General features: G+C 41.4%; 1 protein-coding gene and 1 long non-coding RNA gene across 2 annotated transcripts in view; one reads left to right on the top strand and one right to left on the bottom strand.

Moving 5' to 3' along the window:
• Positions 1–20,072, bottom strand: part of FILIP1L (filamin A interacting protein 1 like) — a 496,325-nt gene that overhangs the window by 278,522 nt on the left and 197,731 nt on the right. The gene's annotated exons all lie outside the window — the stretch shown is intronic.
• The window catches only part of LOC309546016, a 410,500-nt gene that overhangs the window by 293,675 nt on the left and 96,753 nt on the right, over positions 1–20,072 (top strand). The window contains exon 2 of the long non-coding RNA XR_014224918.1: positions 9,302–9,361. This is a non-coding gene — a long non-coding RNA (uncharacterized lncRNA). The remainder of the gene's footprint in view (positions 1–9,301; positions 9,362–20,072) is intronic.

Genomic DNA, 20,072 nt, shown 5'->3' with positions numbered 1-20,072 from the left:
CCGTGGAAAAAAAAAAAAAAGTCCCGCAGCGGACCTTTCACACGGAGCGGCCGTGTGAAAGGACCCTTACTGTTCTGGGGGAAACCCAAAATTTAGGAACTTTCTTTTACTTTCACTTTTGATGATAAACAGAATAAATAAAGTGGATAAATCTTCCCAATGGGGGTACAGAAACCAATAACATTCTGACAGATGTTCTACTCCTTCTATACTCTGTCGAAAACTAAAAAAAAATGTTGCCTTTAGTTATACTTTAACACATTAAAAGAAAACTATGGGCATTTTTTTAAATTTAAAAATCACACTTACCTAGGTGGATGCAGCATCGATCCCCTGCTGGCGCTAACACGGAGAACCGAGCCATCAAACACAGCTGATCGCTCGGTTCTCAGTGGTCCCTGAGCAGAGAGCTTGTGACTGTCAGGCACTACTGTCTATTAAGCCTGCATAAGTGCCCCCATAGCAAGTGGGTTACTACAGGGGCACTTGGAGGAGAAAAGAAGCCAAGAGTGCCAGCAGGGAACCCCAGAAAAGGACACAGAGCATGTAAGTATTACATGTTAGTTATTAAGTTAGAAAAGCCTTTACAATCACTTTAAGAATAATTTATTCTAGTAAGAAAATGTTATCTGTCTGCAAATCCTTTAAAGGTGTACAGCCCCCTGAGGGCTCAGCGCATCTTACTGACAGCCTTACAGTACAGCCATGGCCCAATCAAATAACCACACAAAACATTTGTTATTGATCCTGGTTTAACAGTAATAATGGAGGTAGATGTGAATCACCAGGTACAATAGCAGCCATAATCCTCTGTGTAAGGACTGAAAACCCAAAAGCCACTTAGAAGCATTATAAATAATAACAGAGAAGGTAACATTCCAGCTGAGATTATGCCTAATGATATAGAGCATTGTGGCATGGTGAATTCATGTAATGTTTTTTAGTGCTTGTAAAAACTTCAGGAAATAATAGTCAACTATTGCTTTCAGGAATAACAGTGCTTTTCATTCATACAGATCTCTTAGTGCTGAGCTCACAGGAAAGGTACGGTGTTTGCTTTCATACACGGCTTCAGTTACTTGCATGGCTAAAATACAGTAGCTGAGGCTTTTGGGGAGCCAATCGGTTACCAGTCTGAGCGTGACAATGAATTACCTTGAAGCTGGGCTTCTTATAGCTACGTAAGCCCTGAGGCCACCTAGATAAAAAAAGGCATTTTTTCCAATTGCTTACCCTTAGAATTTCAACTTTCGTGCTCAAAATTGTGATTTGAAACTCAAGACTTTTTTTTATTTAAATGCAACTATGTAATAATTCTAAAATTAAAGTATAATTACAAACAAATTATTTTCTTTTCCTATTGAATATTGTGGAAAGGTTATAATCTTTGATTTAATTGTATTACTGTCTGGATTTCTACTGGACACTTTGCTTTCATTTCTTGTCTATATCACTATTGTCACTGAGGCAAGAAGTGTAAAGAGATCCCCTCTAAGAGGATTCAAATAGTAAAAGAAAAGCTAACAAGGGTTTTAACCCTTCCACTCTGTTCTTTTCTTGTTTTTTTTTTTTTTTTTACTATTTTTTTGTTTCTATCCATTCCTAACATTATCCAACCCCCCCTCCCCCCAAAAAAATAAAATAGTTCTGGCTGCCATCTTTGTTTATGTTGTACTTAAGATCTACTGTATTTATTAACTGCTACTATCTACTGGATCTTAGTTTTAAATTCCTTGTTTAAAAACAGAATGTTTTCCTTTTATTAATGAAGAGAGATAACACCGCTCAGGCTAGTCAAAGTCCACGATTCAAGGTGGGTGCTGAACCTCGGCTCGCCACCAGGAGAAGCATTAAAGAAGAAAATGGTTGCACACCACCATGGAATCCAATGAAGAAAAGTTCCTTTATTCACATACAAGTGGTACAAGGTACAGCAGGGTAGGACAGTATACGCGTTTCACATGACTGCTACGTGCTTGTTCACTTTCCTTTCATTAGACTGAAATTCTTAGTGTCTTTGGGCGCAAGCGAAGCACAGGTACATTACTGCATGCTAATGTGATTTTTTTGTGAAGAGGGAAAGGTCCACTTTAAAGCGGAGTTCCACCCAAAAGTGGAACTTCCGCTTTAGGGAGTCCTGACCCCCCGACATGCCACATTTGGCATGTCATTTTTTGGGGGGGGGGAGCGGGTACCTAGTTTTGACAGGTACCCGCTCCCACTTCCGCTCGGAGCGCCGCGGCGCCTTGAGCGGAAGTTCTCCTCTCCCCCTCCCTCCCTGCAATCTTCTGGGACACGTCAGAGGTCCCAGAAGATTGCCGGCCAATCACGGCGCGCAGCGCGACTCGCGCATGCGCAGTGGGTACCCGGCTGTGAAGCCGCAAACTGTAACAGCCGGGTGCCCACAGCAGTGATGCCGGCGCCGAGGGAGAGGATCGAGGCTTCCGGCGGCCGCATCGCTGGACCGTTGGACAGGTGAGTAAATGGCTGGAACTCCGCTTTAAGTATAATTATTCTACTGCAATTTGAATCCCCAATCTGGGACAAAATCCAACCCCCTCCCACCCCTTTTGCACTCCAGCCTCTTAATTGCTATATTTAAAAATACAATTCTGTTTAAAAGCCCTTTTTTACGCACCTGTAGCCGGAGTCATGTGACGTTTTAAACCTCTTCTGTTTACCTCTTGGTTTGGGCTAACACTTCCTACTGTAGTTTAAGGACTACAGCAGGGTCCTCTCAGGATTGAGGCAAAGGAAGACATCAGTAGAGGTTAAAACACCTATGACTTTCCAGTCAGGTCAACATCTGCCATGGAGGGAATGATTAGGAAACCCACCCTATCTTTCTCCATAGTCCCAACCAAACAGAGATCCAATTGCCTAGCCAACTGGAACCCTTTTTTTAATCTCATAAGTCAAAGTCTGGGCTCCAGGTACACACCGTCCCTAACTCCGCTTTCCATATTCCCAAGTTTATTGACACACTTTCAAAATACAGAGCCTGACATCGCAGTGGCTAAAATGCTATTTGCTTAGCCTTGTCTAACTTAGGTACCATTGATTAACAGATCTGGGACAAGCCTACAGCATGTGAAAGCCCAATAAAAGTCAGAACTATTTTTCTGCTTAGTCATTCTGGATCAGTGATTCAGAAAGGACTGACGTCAAAGCATCCAGATGACAGATGACAGCCAGGCAATTAGATTTTACAGAAAGACAAGTTAGCATTGACAGCATATACAATGGTTGTATTGAATTAACCGATAAATGGATATAACTTTATTAACTTACGTGGGTCATGTCGGTAGATTAACTTTTCCTCCATAGTAATTATTTTTACATTTTCATTGCAGGTATATAGATTACAAGCAGAAGTCACATGCCATCATTAGGTTCTTGATAAAAGGATGGGTACAGGCTGTCCTACTTCCACAGAAGGCTACAGAAAGTTTACGGAGGTGACACCATTGACAACAGGAATGTCTCTGCATTGGAAACTCTTGTCAAAGTTGTAATCTCTGTAAACATTCTGTAGCCATTTGTGTAAGCCACAGCTTGCTTCGTCAAGAACTCAACTATGGCCCGCTGCTACTGCATGGAATCCATTCTTCAACTGCACTGAAAAAGAAGAGAAGCCACTATAGAGGAAGAGTTACTCTACCAAAATGTGAAATTTTAACAACCTATGTAGGATAATAAAAAAGTAATGCTAACCTTTGCATTACTTCCAATACAGCCCTTGTGTATTTTTCATGATGGGTTGCCTCTTAGGTCCCGTGTAAACTTCTGCGATCCAGCATGGTGCGTTTCATTTATTTGGGCTGCAAAGTGACCTCAGTGGGCCGAAAAATGCACCTGCTCCATTTTTACATAAGTAGTGCAGTACAATGCACAGTAGATGATTACTTTGGGTTACGGTGTGCTTGCAATGCATGTGCATTGTTTTAGTGCATTGGGGGTGACACTCAATGAATAGTATCACACCATGGTAGGTGCATTAAAACATAAGGCTGACCTAAGATAATTGAAAAATTACAATGTACTATTTTAAAACCCAAGAAGAAAAGGAATCAAAACTATGCAGGGTGAATGTATCTGTATAGAAAATTGTTCTTCTGCAGAATATGTTGCGGAAATACCATTTTTTTACAACTTCTATTGTGCATGCAATGAATTTTTGCACTCATTTATTATGTGAGGTCAATTTTTTTTTGTAGACACAGTTAAAAAGACACGGCAATGCCAGCAGTCAAAATCATATATTTTTCAGATTAAACCATATATTACTGATAGATAATGACAGAGCAGGAGCAGAAGGCACCAGTTAGTCTGCATTATGTCATGGATCCTGGATAACTTTGTAGTTAACTGTAAGATTTGTGAAATTCTACCTCTCTGTGCTGACTTTACGCCGCTTTGTGCCTGATGAATGGACCACTTTACTAACACTCTGGCAGGTCACCTTCAGACGGTTCGCTCACTCCCTCCACACTGGCACTGTTAGAGAGACCGTCCTTTTATCCCATTTTGGAATCTTGGATTAGCTCTGTATTATCTGTTATGATGTAATTCCTGTTAGTCCAATACGTCTGGCTTTCATACAGCCTTTGACATTGACCAGGTGATAACCATTTTCTCCAAATTATCCTCATATTTTCAGCTGTCTGTTTTACATTATACATCCTGTTGCTAAAAACAACATTTGCTCGACGTATTTGCTGTATTGGGCATTTTGTGCTTACTGTAAAAAATTTTGCAGACGTTTTTTTTTAATGCATAGTAAATTTTTGTGAAAAAAATCATCAGCAACACTAAACTAAGCTTTATTAAAGGGGTTTAATAACTACAGGGTTATTGGGTCCAACTTATTTCGTGAAAATGTTTATAGATAAGCATTGCAATATCAGCATGATTCTGGTTTTTATGTCATCACTCACCTTAATTGAGGTGCTTTCCTTTTGGTACTGTTTTTCAGTATTGTGGCAAAAACGAGTCCGAAATGTTATACCGTACGGTAGTTCATATGGTAGTGGCTAGGTACAGTATATATTACAGTATTTAGACATTGCTGTATTGCTTTGAAACCAACAAGACATGACCTGGAATTCCCCTTGGTGGTTATGCAGTGTTTGAAAAGATGTAGTTGTTTAATTATGGAGCAAAGATACATACACTAGTATATAGTGCATTGTAATTGGTCTTGCAATTAGTTGCAAAAACCTTCTTGCTTTACATAGTTTGTGAGGTTGAAAAAAGACATCAGTCCATCCAGTTCAACCTGTGGTGTGTGTGTGTGTGTGTGTGTGTGTGTGTGTGTTTGCTGTTAACCGTACATTGTATACCCCTGTATGTTGTGGTCTTTAAGGTGCCATCTAATAGATTTTTGAATCTATCGATGCTCCCTGCTGATACGACTGCTTGTGGAAGAGAATTCCACATCCTTACTGCTCTGACAGTGAAGAACCCCTTACGTATTTTAAGGTTAAACCGTTTTTTTTCTAGTTGTAGTGAGTGGCCACCGATCAGCCATAACATTATGACCACTGACAGGTACAGTGGTCAGGACCTACCAAAAGTGGTCCAAGAAAGGAAAATTGACAAAGCGGCAACAGGGTCTTGGGCAACCAAGGCTCATTGATGCATGTGGGCAGTGAAGGCTGGCTGATGTAGTCCAGTGCAACAGAAGAGTTACCGTAACTCAAATTGCTGAAAAGTTAATGTTGGTTCTGATAGAAAGGGTGCCTATGCTGACTTGTGTCCACAGCCAAAAGTGCCTAAAATTTGCACTTGAGCATCAGAATTGGACCATAGAGCAAGGTGGCCTGGTCTGATCAATTATCTTTTTTTCTTTTACATCTTGTGGATGGCAATTTGCATGTGCATCGTGTACCTGGGAGAGATAGCAAGATGCACTTTGGAAAGAAGGCAAGCTGGTGGAGGTAGTGTGATGCTTTGTCAAATGGAGTCCATGCTTTGATAAGTCACAATTGTTTTGGTGGCAAAAAGGGAACATACTCCATATTCAGCGGGTAATCATAATGTTATGATAGGTATTCATGTTATGGCTAATCAACATACCGTATATCTCTTATAAAGTCTCTCATGCCATGTTGCCCAATCTTCCAGCCTTAGCTCTCCAAAAGCCATTGTACCTTATCACCCTGCCTAAGCATTCCATTGTCATGAGCTTATCTCCCTTCCTGAGATCGCCAGTGGCATGTTAACCCATCTCCTATGCCATGTAACTTAATTTGCCTGACTAAACTCCCTGATGCTTAGTTACCCTATCTCTCTGCCTGAGATCTCCTATGCCATGTTAACCCATCTCTCTGCCTTGGGTTTCCTATACCATGTTACCCCATTTTCCTGCTTGCGATCACCAATGCCCTATTACCCAATCTCATTGGCCTAGATCTCCATTGCTATGTTGCCCCATCCTCCTTCTACGGTATCTCACAAAAGTGAGTAAACCCCTCACATCTTTGTAAAGATTTTTTTATCCAGTCCATCACCTTTACCCTCAGCTTCTTTAGCAAGGCAGTTGTTCCCTTGGAGGTGTGTTTGGGGCCGTTATCATGTTGGAATACTGTCCTGTGGCCCAGTTTCCGAAGGGAGAGGATCATGCTCTGCTTCAGTATATCATAGAATATGTTGGCATTCATGGTTCTCTCAATGAACTGAAGCTCCCCAGTTCCAGCAGCACTCATGCAGCCCCAGTCCAAGACACTCCCACCACCATGCTTAAATGTAGGCGAGACACACTTGTCTTTGTACTCCTCATACTTGACACCATCTGAACCAGTTTATCTTGGTCTCATCAGACCACAGGACATGGTTCCAATATTCCATGCCCTTAGTCTGCTTGTCTTCAGCAAACTGTCTGCGGGTTTTCTTGTGCATCATCTTTAGAAGAGACTTCTTTCTGTGACGACAGCCATGCAGACCAATTTGATGCAGTGTGCAGCGTATGGTCTGAGAACGGACAGGCTGACCCCCCACCCCTTCAACCTCTGCAGCAATACTGGCAGCACTCATATGTCTATTTCCCAAAGACAACCTCTAGACAACCTCTAAATATGACGCTGAGCGCATGCACTCAACTCCTTTCGTCGACCATGGTGAGGCCTGTTCTAAGTGGAACCTGTCCTGTTAAACTGTTGTATGGTCTTGGCCACTCTGCTACAGCTCAGTTTCAGGGTCTTGGCTTATAGCCTAGGCCATCTTTATGTAGAGCAAACTTTTTTTTCAGATCCTCAGAGAGTTCTTTGCCATGAGGTGCCATGTTGAACTTCCAGTGACCAGTATGAGAGAGTGAGTGCGATCATACCAAATTTAACACACCTGCTCCCCATTCACACCTGAGACCCTGTAACACTAAGGAGTCACATGACACGGGGAGGAAAAATGGATAATTGTGCCCAATTTGGACATGTTCACTTAGGAGTGTACTCACTTTTGTTTCCAGTGGTGTAGACATTAGTGGCTGTTGTTGGGCTACTCACTTTTGTTGAGTGGGTGTACTCACTTTTGTTGCCAGCGGTTTAGACATTAAAGGCTGTGTGTTTTATTATTTAAGGGGGACAGCAAATTTACACTGTTATACAAGCTGTACACTCACTTCAGTGTTGTCACATGAAAAGATATAATACAATATTTACAAAAATGTTAAGGATGTACTCACTTTTGTGAGATATTGTATACAGTAATCCCCCGCTCCATCGCGGTTCAGTTTTTGCGGTCCCGGTAATTCGCGTTTTTTTTTGTAATGTTATTTTACTATATAAATCATTAAAAATGAAATATTTTTGTGTTTTCCATAGCTCTTGCTATGTCTCTTAGTATCTTTTATGTGTTTAAATAAGTTTCTATTGTTTTAAAAGTGTGTTTAAAGACCTTAAAATGCTTCTACACGTACAGTGACAGTAAAATAAACATGCCTACAATGCATTTTAATAGGGTTTTTCTATTTCGCGGAATTTCACTTTTCGCGGCTGGGTCCGGAACGTAACCCCCGCAATGGAGGGGGGTTTACTGTATCTCTATTCTAAGGTCAGCAGTGCTAGGAATCTCAAGATTCTGGTGAGCAGCTCCAGGAATCTCCTTAGAAAGCATTCTATCTTACCCTTGGTATGATCACTGTGTTTTCATTACAATTTTATCATGTCACTGTGTATGTCTTTATATTGTTCTATAGTTTTTTTTTTTTTTGTTAAAAATAAATAAAGCACTCTATCTTACTGCTTTTTTTATTTCAAACGTTGTGCCCCATTTTCCTTGCCAATGCGAACAGCATAGTAAATGTGAAGCAAATGAGCACCATAATAGCCACTGTAAAGCTTTTGCAAGCTGTGCACATATTGATAAATCTCCCTTCTTTTATCTGTTGGGGTTCCCTTTACTGAACCCTTGAAATGCTCATGGGTTCTTGCATCTCGTCAAGACTCGGGATAAAAAGCATCACGGGTATCAAAAGCATACTCAATTATATTTGTGTATGTGAGCACTAGGTGCCAGTACGTGGTTCCCTGTGGGTTTTCTTTGTTTATTGTATGTGAACAAGGTAGGTTCTGAATGCTCTGTAAAGCAGAGAAGGATCCACTCATGCCCAAGTAAGGCCAGAGGACTTTCCTACTCATTTATAACATACACCACATGCAAACAAGCCTGTGCCCCCAGAGGACTCGTCTCTAATTAACCAGAGCTTAGTGATGTCAGCAGAGTTATGCCAGGAATTCCTCCAGGGGTGTAATTTTAAAATCCGTTCGGTATGAGGACTATACGGCACCGAGGATTTCATGTTCTTTTCTTGAAACTATTATCAAAACAAACTAAAAATTATTATCCTGGGCCCCATATGTTTCCAAATGTAATTGTTTTCATAGTTTAAATCAGTAAATATCAGTTGGATTTGATTATTGGCAGCAGCTTGAACATAACAAGTCCTATGTGTCCAGGATCTTGCTCTATGGTGATCTGGCTTGCTGGGATGACAGCATTTGCTCAAGTATACATTAACTATTTAATGTGACTAGCCATGAGCAGAATGTAGATCAATACACTAGGGCATTTCAGTGCAGTTGCTGAGGTTGGCAGGCGAGGTGGGGGCATTGTTTTCTAGTCTGCTATAATTTATAAAAAAAAATACAAATAAAATCTGATTACACCATGCTTTTATTGGGTAAAAAGCCAGTAAGCAATTGGTGCTTACAAAAATCTTCACTTTCCCAGTAGATTTTGGGGTCATCATAATTTTAGGGTCACCGTAAAGCACCTTTTGAAATTGGATTTTTTTTTTCTGCAGGCCATCGAATTAAAGGTCATCCTGGTTCAGAACTGATATTGAAGTTTCCCATGGAAGCTGGTAAGCTGGATCATATAGCTTACATTGACTTCAGTGGTGACAAACAAAGCTGGACAAATCCTGGCCACCATGGCAAAAACCCATTGGCGAGTAGGCTGTCCTCTATAAATTTCCACTTAGACCGCCTTGTCAGAGCATCTTCACATCTACCCATTACTTTGCTGCGATACATTTTAGTGTACTATATTTTAGATGTTTTCCTTTAAAATGCTAGTAATATCACCTTGCTGCGCCCATAACCGACCCTTTAACTGCTGTTTTCCAGCTGGGCCAGTCATGGGGGACGCACACACACTCACCCCTCCCCTCACCCCTCTTCCCCATCCTCAGCTCCTAATAAGCTCCAGCTTCCCCTGCTATCTTCTCTGCCCCCCCCCTCCCCCCCTTTTTTTTCTTCCTCATTCCCTTCTCGCCTTCTCGGCTACCCTCCATTAACCTCCCTATCTTCCACATATCACGGTCTCCCAGACTTCTCTCGCTCTTTGGTATTGTCCCCTATTGGGGTGCCAAACAGCCATAGCACTTGTACTTTATACTGTGAGTGGGATAGGATGGCAACGTTCCCATCACCCCTAAGAAATACAATTTGATCCCCGTCTGTTACTCTTTACCCCAGTTGTATTTTGTTATTTGTTACATTTCTATATCTCCCCTTGCCTCCATACTATGCGTATGCTGTACAACGTTGTATATTCCATACCAATGGTACCCACAGTTTTAATTTACGTATTGTACCAAAATCTGTTATATTTCCTTTGTTAACTTTCAATAAAATTTTGAACACAATGAAATGCTAGTAATATGAAGAAATGTGTAAGCATCTTCATTTGTAGCATGCTTATAGCTAGAATGTTCTCAGATTTTTAATGGAAACATTCTGGGATTTTTTTTACATAGCAATATTTGCTAGATAAATAAATGCAGTTTCCGATATTACTGCAGCCCCCCAAGCCTATGTTTTGCCTGCATGCCACTTCAGAACGTGACATGGCTAAGACTGAACAATAATGTTTATTTTGCTCCCTGCAGAGCTAGTGGTGGCCCTTTCAAAACACTTTTCTTGACACTGCACAGAAACATGTATAGATATTTATTATTTATGAACCAACTCTGGTGAAGACCGAAAACTAAGCAATTAGCGGTCATGTGATTGCTAAGTTCTCACTCTTAGAGCCAGAGGGGGACAGCAGCAGCATCGGACTGATGCTGCCTCCACATAGGTGAGTATGTGTATTTGTATTTTGCAATCCCGTACTTCTCTTTTAATACAGATTTTAAATAGGATTTAGTTGCATTAAAGGTGCTTAATAGTCAGGAGTGTTTGCAGGCACTTGGATATGCCAGTATGTGTGCCATGGAAGCCTTGAAATGTAGTCTGTCATGAATAACTCTAGCAACCCCAGTGGTCAAAATCTCTCGCCCTCGGCACCTCCTTGTTATAGACTGCAAACACAGTACGGTCCAGGAGTGGTTTAATATTCGTATCACAAAAGTTACCCGGTTTGCATGCTCCCAGGGCACTCTAAGGAATTTGATCACACGTGAAGGCACCTTCAGCCGCAAGAGGATCAACAGAGCAAGTACATTGCCTTTTTGGAAAAATTAAAATGTTTTAAAGTGACCCTAAATTATTTCCTTATTTTCCTAATGCAATTTATACACATCCAGTGGCCATTAATGGCCCTGTGATCTATTTTGCATTAAACTGTTTCTTACTGTTTTTTTTTTTTTTTTGCCTCCTTGTAACAGCCCTAATGAGCTCTGTAAGTCTCACATAAGTTGTGGCCATGTGCACTGCTGTATGCACACTGACACTACACATCCCATAGACCGTAGTCCATCTTGGGAGAGAGCAAGAGAGGGTGGTAATGGGACTATGGAGGATAAATATAGCCACCCTCTAACAGGAAGATAAAACACAGCAGCAAAAAATAAATTTGGAAGAGGCTTAGAGCAATAGAAAGTATTTTTTAAAGTTAAGAATAGATACTTAAATATAATTTTTATCTTCTTAAAGCAGAATTTAGTGTCACGTTAACTTGTACAATACAGTTTGTCCTGTCATTAGGCAATTTATATCCAACTAATGTAAATGTTCTAATGTGTCTACATGCTGTTAGGGCTCACACTTACAGGGGTGTAAAAAACAAAAAGGCTAGTTAAAGCTTTCCTAAAAAATGTAGATGATGGCACGCCAGTTTTAAGTGTTTACCTTCTTTATTCAAGTGGATTAATTACCTAACTATGACTATTTTAAAAAATGTTCCCTCCCCCTTCTCCTACCTATCCTGCCCAACCTGTATAAAAAATATCTGTGTACTTACCTATTTTTAAAAGGAATGTAAAGGCAGAAGTTTTTTTTTTTTTTTTTTTAATCCTAATGCATTCTATGTATTAAGATAAAAAAAAACCTTCTGTGTGCAGCAGCCCCCCTAATACTTGCCTGAGCCCATCTTTATCCAGCGATGCTGCAGGTGTTTCTAAGCTTCCCGGGACTTCCCCCCCTCATTGGCTGTTACAGCAGCGCGATTGACTCCCACTGCTGTCAATCAAAGTCACGCTGCCAATCAGGAGAGGGGGGGTGGGGCCTGGTCGTGGCTCTGTGTCTGAACGGACACAGGGGGCTGTGACTCGGCTCGGATGCCTCCATAGCAAGCTGCTTGCTGTGAGGGCACTCAACAGGAGGGAGGGGCCATGATCCCAGAAGAGGGACCCTAGAAGAAGAGAATCCAGGCCACTCTGTGCAAAACCAACTGCACAGAGCAGCTAAGTATAAACTGTTTGTTATTTTAAAATAAAATAAAATAAAAAAATACAAGACTATACAATCACTTTAAGCTGCTCTGGTCCAGGCATGTGAACCTGCAGCTTCAGCTTCCCTGTGTCAGTGAGTGGATGCTGTCGAAGAGAGAAGGGAGCACCAAAAACAACTTGGCCATGGGAGCCAAATAGTGACAACACAGCTCCCAGAATTCACAGCCATTGTTGAACACTGCCTTACACAGAGCTGCACAGTCACGCGACTAGACTTGAGCAGACTGAGTACACAGAAGATTTTTTTTTTACACCAGGTTAAGCAAGATAGGCAGAAGAGGTAAAGAGACATTTTTCAGAATAGTTATAGTTTCTTCCATCTTTAAATATAATTCATAAGGCAAAGTACAACAGGTAAATGAGAACTTTTTTCACACTTAGGAGCACTTATTTTCATCCTCCTTTTGTACCTCGCCTTATGAGTTATACCTAATAAAGATGTTGGACATTTTAAACTAAAGTTCCATACGCATAGACGTTTACAATATAATTATTGACACAACCATTTCTTTCTTTTTTTTTTTCATTTTCTTTCAATATTTATTTAATTTCGATTGCTTTTTTTTTTTTTTTTGTTAACCTCCCTGGCGGTATGATTCTGTCCGATTTTAGGTGCAGAAAGTGGTACCATTATTTTGCATGTAATTCTTAAGAATGAGCAGCCCAAACCAACTATTTACATATGATTTTTTTTTTTTACTGTGCGTTCTTCTTTATAACATCTCGGGTATGATAAAGTTTGAAACACAAAATCATAAATTACAATATAATAAATAACTAGAAATAAGTTAAAGTATGTATGTGTGTATGTATATATATATATGTATGTATGTATATATATATATATATATATATATATATATATATATTTATACATACACACTTACACGTTGTGACAGGAAGTCAGGTAAATCTGGGAATGTAGTCACTGAGAGGAGACACATTCCCACCTGCTTTGAAAAGTTCACTGATACTATAGGGTGTTGGCTGCAAAAAGAGCCAGCAGGAAGTTGAAAACCATTCAGCTGTTCAGAATGAGGAGATCAAGGCCTCTATAATTTGTCCAGAGAAAATCTATTGAGTGCTGCCTCCTGTCGCCGTGTGGGCTGGGAGAGGAAGGCAGACATACGTGTACCTCCCGACGCCGTGTGGGCATGGGAGAAGGACTGCTGCCTCCTGTCGCCGTGTGGGCTGGGAGAGGGGGACAGTCGGATGTGTGCCTCCCGACAAGCTGGTGAGCATGGGAGAAGACCCCCTACAGCGATGTGAAGCTAAGGAGGGTAACCACGAGTGAAGACGTCTCAAAGGTGAGAAGACAAAGTGTTCCATGTGAAGAGTGTGAAGAGTAAAGGGACCTGTTAAATGAACTGTGTTCAATGTGAAGAATCTGAAGAGTAAAGGATCCTGTTATAAATGAACATGTGCTGTGTGAAAGAAAACAAAGGGACATGTTCAATGGACAATGTTTGTGCTGTGTGAAAAGCAAACAAATGGACATTTGAGTGTCTGCTGTAGGATCAGCAGTGTCGGCCCAACAGTAGGTTGGAAAGACTTCTTAGGTAGGTTCCAGCGTGAGAAGGTAGCCGCCCACAGAGGCAAGGATTTATTTTGTCTTTTATTTTATTTTGGCTGTTTTGACGCTTGCAATTGTGTGAAGTAAATTGCATGAATAAATTAGTCTTGTTTTCAACCTCTGCTCGGCTATCTCTCTGTGAAAACGCACCCCCAAAGGGGTCATCCACGCCTACCACCGAGCTAATCCCTCACATATGGTGGAGGTATGCAGTGGGCAGAAGCAGCAAGATCCCTGCAAGGAAGTGCAAATGTTTGATGAACTTTATCTGGTGCATGAGATTGCACAATCTATGTGTGCAGGAGAGAAGATCCTGACAGAAAAAAAAAAAGTGTTTTAAAGAGACAGCGGTCTCAAAATTATTTGATGAACTTTGTTGTGTCTGGTGCAAGTGACTGCACAAACTGTGTGTGCAGGAAAAGAGATCTTGCAAGAGAGAGAAAAACTACATGTGTTAAAGAGACAGTGGTCTGAAAATTTTTTGCTGGACTGTGAAAAATTTGTTTGTGGAGTTATTGAAGATGGGGCGTTCAAAACGCCTGAAGAATGCAAAGATAGATGAAATGAGAGACCGGATTCTATGGATGGAGGGGATGTTACCGTCTGAACCAGCCCCATCCATGCCTAAAGAGAGTCTACTAAAGAGGAAGGTTGTTGTCCCTAGCAACACTGATGAAACTGCTATGGAGACGCAGTGTGCTCAGATGAAAAGTAAACCCAAAATGGGGGAGATGCTGAAACAACGGAGCTTTGCAGCTCAACAAAAGGATCACCAAGAGAGCATGGCAGGCTGGAAACAGAGACGCCAGCAGCCAATGGAGGCCATCGGTTTGGAGGAAACCGAGTATGTGTGCAGGGCTGAGTTGGATGCCTTGCAACGGAAAATGGAAGAAAAGGAACAAGCCTTGGAATTGCTTAAAATGGAGCATAGAAACTTGCAGGAAATGAATGAACTACTCAAGTCTCATGTGTTACAGTGGGAAGAATCCACTGCTCTTCTTTTGGTCGAGTTGCAAAAATGTCAAGACACTATAAAGGAGAAAGATACCATCCTCATGGAAAAGGAAATTGAAATTCAGACTTTGCAGAAGCAAAGTATGTGTGAAATGTTGGAGTTGCGTAATCAGCTGGAAAAAAGTCTTCAGTGTTTGGAAGTTACAAAAATAGACCTGCAGGAGTCGCAGGAACAGAATGTCGCTCTGAAAACGACATTGTCTCTCAGCGACAACGAGAAAAGTGAAAGAGAGGCTAAATTACTGAGTACTGTGTATGAGCTCACCACTTTGAGCAATGTGGTAGATGAATTACGTGCAGACTGTGAAAGTTGGAAAGGTGAAGCCCAACGTTTCCAGCAGCAGTTAAAGGAGAAAGAAGCCTGTGTGGCAGAATTACAGTCTCATTCCCAGAAACTAGCCAATGAGGTGAAGGCTCTTATGCAGGGAAAAGGAGATTGTGAACATAAGAGGGAAAAAGTAGAGGCACGGCTTCTGGAATCGCAAGTCAAGGTGTCAGAAGGTGACCGATTGTGTGCTAAGCTGTTAGAGAAGGCAAACCGACTGCAGGTTGAGTTGGACAATGTTACAAATCAGCTTTCTCAAGCAGACAGCAAATCTAGAGAAATTGCGGAAGATTTTTCTATCTTGGAATCGCAGCTGCAAGACACGCAGGAACTCTTACAGGAAGAGAGGTGTCAAAGGCTGAGTTTTAGCACAAAGCTCAAACAAATGGAAGATGAGAAAAATGGCTTCCTGGAACAATTAAAAGAGGAGGCGGAAGAAAAGAAAAACCTATCAGAGCAAGTCGCAACATTGCAAGCTCAGATAGCGGATATGAAAAAACGCATGGAAGAAAGCGTTGGTTCATTACAGTGTGTTGAAGATGTGAAAAAGAAGTTTGATCAGATGCTTGGTGAAGAGAAGACTGTGTCTGCAAGATATGCAGAAGAACGCGACCGTGCAAAAACGGAGGCGCGTGATAACGAGAGCAAAGCCCTGTTCTTGGCTCGCTCTTTGGAGGAAGCTCTAGAGTGTAATGTTAAACTAGAAAGAGTTAACAAACAGCTGTGTACAGAGATGGAAGATTTGGTCCGCTCCAAGGATGATGTTGTGAAAAGCGTTCAGGAGCTAGAAAAGTCTAAGCGAGCCTTAGAACAGCAAGTAGAAGAGATGAAGATTCCGTTGCAGGAACTGGAAGAGGAATTCCAGGCAACAGAGGATCTGTCCCAAAGAGGGGATAGTGTGCCTGATGCAGTTTTTAAAAGGATCAGTGTTTTGGGGTCTGTCCTGAGTGAGCCTCAGAAATGTGATGACACGTGGCTTGAATCACCCCTTTGGAATAAACCGTTCCTTCAAAAACTTCAAGCATTGGAAAATGTATCATTAGAGCTTCAGCAAACAAAAGAGTTGTGTAAGAAATGTGATGATTTCTCAGTTCAGGCTGAAAACCTAGTGGAGAAAACTAAAGCGGAGAAAACTAAAGCAAGTGATATAAATCTGGGAGAAAAAAGCAAACGCCACCTAGTGGAGAAAACTAAGGCTGTTGGTGAAAACGTGAAGAAAATGAATAAGTGCCTTTCAGGGAGTGTTTCCAAAATGGAACTGGTGAAAGACGGGTGGCAGAAGTTTGATCGTGATCTTGAGATACATTCCATGTGGAATTCAGATAGAGAAAAGGAACTAGGTGACCTTGAGCGGTCAAATAGTTCAGCAGAAAGTGCATTGAAGAAACCTGTAAAAGAATGTGTTGCAGTTCCATGCTTCTTCACTGATGCAGAGAGGAGGTCTATAATGGATACCACCCAGATCGCTGGGTTCAACTGTGTTGTTGCCTTTAACCCCTATGTTGGTGGAAGGAAAGTTGATGATGTTCTGGTTGGCTACTTCTGTGAAGAGTTTGGCAAGAAATATAAACTGAATATCAAATCAAATAGTAGGCCTTTACTGCGACTCGCTCAGGAGGGCGAAAAGTTTAAGAAGTTGATGAGTGCAAATGCTTCAGATCTGCCTATGAATATGAAATGTTTGAATGATATTGATATCTCTGGGAAAAGGAACAGGGGTCACTTTGAAGAAATGTGTGACAGCCTGTTGTCTCAATTGGAAAATCCTCTGCACAGCATCTTAGAGCAAGCAAAGCTCAAGAAGGAAGATCATTCCCTTTTACAACAAAAAGTCAATGATTGTGTACAGCTGTATGGAGAGGCAACTCAAGTCACAGAGGGATGTCAAGAGTCCCTACTTGGAACAAAGCTTAGTGAAGCAAAGGTTCTCAAAGTTTTGTGGAAAACATTTATGGATTGCAGAGAGAGGCGTCTTAAGAATGTTGAAGACATTAAGACTAGCCCAATTGAGTTGCCTATGGATCACGGTCCTCCATGGTGGATTGGACAGACGGTTATGAGGGACAAGCTGTCTGACATTTATGAGAAAGCTGTCAATGAAGATGACAGAAACGAGAAGGAGCAAAATTATGCCAAAAATGCAGTTGAAGAATGTGTATATGAGATGAGAGACAAACTGTGTGGCATTTATGAGAAATCTGTCAGTGAAGATGACAGAAACAGTTTCATCCGGAAGCTTGAGGATAATAGGAGGCTTATCAGTGAGTCAGCAGTGCCTGACACATGCGTGCCTGGAAATATGTGTCCCAACCCTAGGGTTGAAACAAGAGGGGGGGGGTATGTGACAGGAAGTCAGGTAAATCTGGGAATGTAGTCACTGAGAGGAGACACATTCCCACCTGCTTTGAAAAGTTCACTGATACTATAGGGTGTTGGCTGCAAAAAGAGCCAGCAGGAAGTTGAAAACCATTCAGCTGTTCAGAATGAGGAGATCAAGGCCTCTATAATTTGTCCAGAGAAAATCTATTGAGTGCTGCCTCCTGTCGCCGTGTGTGCTGGGAGAGGAAGGCAGACATACGTGTACCTCCCGACGCCGTGTGGGCATGGGAGAAGGACTGCTGCCTCCTGTCGCCGTGTGGGCTGGGAGAGGGGGACAGTCGGATGTGTGCCTCCCGACAAGCTGGTGAGCATGGGAGAAGACCCCCTACAGCGATGTGAAGCTAAGGAGGGTAACCACGAGTGAAGACGTCTCAAAGGTGAGAAGACAAAGTGTTCCATGTGAAGAGTGTGAAGAGTAAAGGGACCTGTTAAATGAACTGTGTTCAATGTGAAGAATCTGAAGAGTAAAGGATCCTGTTATAAATGAACATGTGCTGTGTGAAAGAAAACAAAGGGACATGTTCAATGGACAATGTTTGTGCTGTGTGAAAAGCAAACAAATGGACATTTGAGTGTCTGCTGTAGGATCAGCAGTGTCGGCCCAACAGTAGGTTGGAAAGACTTCTTAGGTAGGTTCCAGCGTGAGAAGGTAGCCGCCCACAGAGGCAAGGATTTATTTTGTCTTTTATTTTATTTTGGCTGTTTTGACGCTTGCAATTGTGTGAAGTAAATTGCATGAATAAATTAGTCTTGTTTTCAACCTCTGCTCGGCTATCTCTCTGTGAAAACGCACCCCCAAAGGGGTCATCCACGCCTACCACCGAGCTAATCCCTTACAACGTATACATATATATATATATATATACATATATAGATATACGTGTATATCTATATATATATATATATATATATATATATATAGATATACATAAAAAGTACAGTAAAACTGCAGGAAAGGGCACTGGGGGGCTAACTAATGTGACTTTATTTTACTTTGTAATGTATCAGTGTGTTTTACTATATGAATTTGCAGCCAGTTCCACCTCCCTGCGAGCGTCACGTCTCAGGAGACGGGAGCCGGGGCACAGAGCATCGGGAGGAAGATCCGGCCACCGCACACTGCCGGGATACATCGCTGGATCCCGGGGACAAGGTGAGTAGCCTCTCTTCCAGGATCCAGCGATCTTCCTAGCGGTACCCCGAGTGTGGCTCGGGGTTACCGCTTTTGGCACTGAAATTTAACCCCGAGCCACACTCGGGAATACCGCTAGGAAGGTTAATAAAAGGCAGGTTTCCTGATTATGGCACTGATGGACCAAGCCTTTGTAATGCTGAAATGGCCACTTGTTGTCCATGTCATTAGCCTGTGTCAGGAGGTGACAACCCAAGAGCACTTTTCGGATATGTAGGCAGAGCATTGGCACCCTATAACGGGAAATGCCTGAATAGGGATCATTTTAAATAAATCTGCAAATTAAAAAAAAATCTAAATACTTTTGGAATTTGTGTTAAAACTTTTATATAAGAGTTTGGTGATTAGGTTTTCATAAGATATGTAAAAAGTGAATCGCTGCAATAATTTGAACCAGCATGCAGAAGTTAGAGTATGTATAATAAAAATGTATGCTATTTAACTCCATCCAAAAGATTAATATCATTTTTGCATGGCATTTTTCCCATGCCAAGTATATGATGTGCACAGTCACAGCAGGGGTGAAGGCATATCAGATACTAAGAACATATATAAACATGTAAGGGCTCTGCACCTCATGTTCTAATAAGCACGGCTGCCTTGTAATTGTGAATGAACATGTTTAAACTATTATGTTATTGGAAGTTTATTTTTAGGCTAGATCTTGGACAGTTTGCACATTCTTAGAAGATATGTCATTTGCTGTTTTATATTATGGTGCAATATTTATCGATTCCAACTGCATTATGTCACCAAAGCTGGGACGTATTATGTGGAAGAATTTCCAATGTTAGAAGTTGATCTTTGACATTTTGGAGTATATCAGCCCAACATGCAGGAAATTAGCCACACTATTCAGCTTTATTAATAGCACATGTGCTGTATATTTTATGCCGAGCAATGTGTTGAAACCCTTCTTCCTCCGGTGCTGGGTGTGAGGCCTGCAGAAAACCTACAGTATATTCATAGAGGTTTACAGTGATAAGAAGCCTAAGAAGATCTTACCATGTAAATACAGTTGTGTAGATATCTATCAAATCACATCTTAAGTTTCTTGATAGTTAAGCATTTCAAAGCATAGATGAATGTTAAAAGTGGCTTTGTCATAGGAATGGGATAGGGGCGGCCATTGCTGACCTTTCCTTTGACAATGTTATTTCCTTAGCTGTCATTCTGATGCTTTGACTTTAATGCTTTTCTTGAGTTTTTGACCTGACCTGAAACAAATATAGATAAGGAATTCTGCCATTTTTCTTATAATCATTTATATAATGCTTAAACCAGTCTGTGGCTCCAAAATTATAAAGCTAGACTCAGCCAGACAACTAACCTTTTTACAAGAGGGCCCATTTGCATTTTTACAAGAGGGCCGGTAATGGCAGCCTTTGACACTTTACAGCATTTTGATAGCACT

This window comes from Pelophylax lessonae (genome assembly GCF_965119305.1).
Source record: "Pelophylax lessonae genome assembly, chromosome: 2".
Lineage (NCBI taxonomy): Eukaryota > Metazoa > Chordata > Amphibia > Anura > Ranidae > Pelophylax > Pelophylax lessonae.
The sequence above is the reverse complement of the archived record's forward strand: the minus strand, read 5'-3'. Positions and strand labels throughout refer to the sequence as shown.